Below are 3,801 nucleotides of genomic sequence, written 5' to 3' on the forward strand. Positions count from 1 at the left end.
TAGCTACCGCAACCAAGATGGCGCCGTTCAAGTGGCAGCCGGTGGCGGTAGCTCCGTTCACTCTTGCTCGTTTTGTGTTTTTGCTGCTTTTCTGTCTTAATGATTTGATTTGGTGATTCTCAATGATCCCATTTACTTTGATTTGCTTTGTACTTCGTGCTTTTGCTTTGTTGTTCTGTCTAATCACCCTCTTGCTACTGCCACAATCAAATTTCCCGAATACGGGATGAATAAAGTTATCCAATCCAATCCTGAGAACAGCTTAATGCAAACACATGTCAAACGCGCCCACTAGAATGATTTGCGTGAATAAACGTGCGACAGTCCAATGAGATTCTGCGTTGAAAAACTATTAGGGGAAAATGTGACGATAAAAGGTTAGGTTAGAACTTTATTTCATCCCGTATTCGGAAAATTTCTTGGTTGCAGTAGCAAGACAGACACAAGACACACAAGACAATTTAGACCTAGGTAAAAAAACTAAATACAGTGGTACCTCGACCTACGATCAGCTCGTGGTACGATGAAAATTTCGATCGAATAATTCGCCCGCGATACAATCAAAATTTCGAGATGCGACCAAGCCAGGTGGACATGACATGAGACGCTGTTTATCATTGTAGCGCACTGTCTTTTTTTGCCGCATCTCTTTCGTCTAAACAGATATCTACGAGCACTGAACAATTTATTCAGACGAGTTTCGACCAGGAAACGCACAAGGCGCATGCACGGGCAAAAAGAAGGCTTTCTGGGTAATGAAGTATACTCGTGCACACAATACCGCCCAATTTTAGTTATATTAAACACATTTTATTACTATTAAACCACTAGTTATGTGTTACTTTGTTAATAGATGGCTAATTAGAAGAAATAAGACTTTTTCCAATCCAATATCCTGTTTTTAGTGTTTTTTTCAGAGGGTTGGAACAAATTAATTTGTTTTTAGTTCATTTCAATGGGAAACGTCTGCTCGAGTTACGAAAAGCTCGACATACGATCTCAGTCCCGGAACGCATTATGATCGTATTTCGAGGAACCACTGTACCAAAATTCAATAAAAAAAAGACAGAAAAGCAGCAAAAACACAAAACGAGCAGGAGCGGCGCCATCTTGGTTGCAGTAGCAAAAACGGATACAGACACAAGAAAAGACGTTGTAGAGTTGAGAGTAAATCTCGCAACGTCTCAGTTTCGGCGAGCGGCGAAGGATTAACTTAGTGGGTGTGGCTTTGGGAAAGGATTTTAAGTGAAGTGAGGGAAGTTAACTTTTCACATTTGTTTTGTTTTGATTGACTTCCGTTTTTTCCACTTGTTGTAAAGTACAATTTCTGTATCTGGAGAAATAACCTGCGAATGCTATTAACATTAGAATTGATGGATTGCATTTAATTTTGTAAAAATGTGTTGTTATTGACTTAAAGGGGTGGATGCGGTCACTTGAGCCCCTATTTCAGGCCCTTGTTCCGAACACACCGCCTGTTAAGGGTGTTTACGAGCACATTTCCTTCTTAAGACTGACACAAATGCCACTTTGTGCAAGAAATATCAAGGTTCCGCTTCAGAAAGACACTAAAGAGTATTTAACATGTTTAACGTTGAGCTTCTATTGTCATGTAATCAAACCGACGTAAGAGCAGGCGTAAAGCATAACTAACGACGTCCCACAAAGTGCTCTTCTTCCTCATGGCGAGGGGTTTCGGCGGCTGGGCCGGACGTTTTTTAGCCGGCAACGGCCCGGAAAATCCTGCCAACATGGGAGAGCATTATGAGAGCGACTTGAGCTTTCACAGTTCACAGATCAAAACGGGGCGGCGGCCGCGTTTCCAGGGAATCGGCGTCTTCCCGGCTCGGCGCGGTGTGAACACAGATATAATGGTGACAGGAAGCCGAAGCAGTCACTTGTACAGCCAATTATGGGCAGGGGCTTTTGCACACTTTTCTTGTGTGGCGCTATATGGCGAGGCGTATGATTAACTTCGGCCCTCCTCTCGAGCCTTTGTAGTTGGGAAAACTTACTCTGGCGAAGCAAGGTCAACAATGTGAAACTAACGGTAAAGGTTTTACAGCTTTTAATATTAGAAGGAAATAAGAGCACACCACACAATACAATCTACTTAGATCATACATCACACCAGACAAATGAAGTACAAGAAAGAGGTAAAAATGCTATATGCTATAAGTCGCACTGGAGTATAAATTGCATTTTTAATTTTTTATTTGATCAGAAACTATGTGCAAAAACAAAGTACAATAAAGAGGAAAAAAATGCTATATGCTATAAGTCGCACTGGAGTATAAATTGCATTTTGAATTTTTTATTTGATCAGAAAGCATGAGCAAAAACAAATAAAAGTACAAATAAAGAGGAAAAAATGCTGTTATAAGTTGCACTGGAGTATAAATTGCATTTTTATTTTTTTATTTGAACAGAAACCATGAGTAAAAACAAATAAAAGTACAAATAAAGTACAATAAAGAGGAAAAAAAGTATGCTATAAGTTGCACTGGAGTATAAATTGCATTTTTAATTTTTTATTTGATCAGAAACCATGAGCATAAACACTGAAGTAAAAATAGTTAAAATGGGATAAATAGGCACCTTTTAATGTACAGATGCTCCCCTACTTACGAACGAGTTAAGTTCCGAGCGATTGTTCATAAGTTGAATTTGTTCGTAAGTTGCTCGGTGCTATATTTTGTATTATAATTTATGTCATGCTGTAGGACAAGCAACTCCAAGCTGATGAACTCTTTGGCTTCACTTCCTCATTATTCATCCCCCAAATCCAAACTTTCCGTCGAAGACATAAAACGTTAAAAAAAAGCAACTAGTAACTGCCTGCTGTTCAGTCTTGTGTGAATCCAAACAAGGTGTCCGCCACCCCCTCTTCCCTTGTTGCCTCCTACCCACAATCCACCTTTACTGTACCCGTTAAAAGCCCCCTTTGACCACATCTGCCCCTCGTGTGTGCAGCCTTTCCTCCCATAAGAGATTGGCTTTCTCTCACAGGTTGTTTCATTCAAACGCGTGAATATAACTGTCCCCGATCGTTCCCTCCGCGTATTCATGCTCGACTTGGCCCGCATAAAGAGTCTCCAAAACAAGAAGGAGCTCCCAATCTGCTCCCTTCTATAGAAAACGAAACCCCCGATCCCCCCCCCAACCCCATCATACAACTCTACATTTCCATTTAATGACACCCCACATATTAACCCTGGTCAGCATCCAATTACACAGAATAAGTGAATGATCTGTGCTAGCCAGTTGAACATGTTCATGAAACGCAGGGGGAAAGGGCAGTAAGGGAGGGGACGTGGGGGGGTCTTTTTCATCAAACCAGCATTCATTAAAGTTCTTTGGAATCCATTAACTCTAAATACAGGTGATTCCCAGGCTCCTTTTTTTGTTTTTTTGAACAGAGGGCCATCAAGATTCCCACTGACATCGACCCACTAAAGCAAACAAACTGACTGGGGGGATCAATTTAAATCACAATATAAGCATTGCATATTTCACCCGCTATCATTTATAATGTGTTTTAGGAGCTCGACTCCAATACATGACAGCAAGTCAAAACGAAAATAGCAGACATCTTTGGCTTAATGGCATGTAAATAACACCAGGTGGTGAATATTAAGTGTAAAGCTGTTTTGTGTGTGTGTGTGTGTGTGTTGTGTTGTGTGTGGGGCGAGGGGTTAATCGGGATGAAAGGCGATCAAGTCCATACATATTGTCATTTGCGTTGTGGTGAATGGGAAATTACTTTTAACATGATTCTTTTTTTTGCCCTTTTTTCTCTTA

The sequence above is a fragment of the Stigmatopora argus genome, chromosome 2 (assembly GCF_051989625.1).
Source record: "Stigmatopora argus isolate UIUO_Sarg chromosome 2, RoL_Sarg_1.0, whole genome shotgun sequence".
NCBI classification, from domain to species: Eukaryota; Metazoa; Chordata; class Actinopteri; order Syngnathiformes; family Syngnathidae; genus Stigmatopora; species Stigmatopora argus.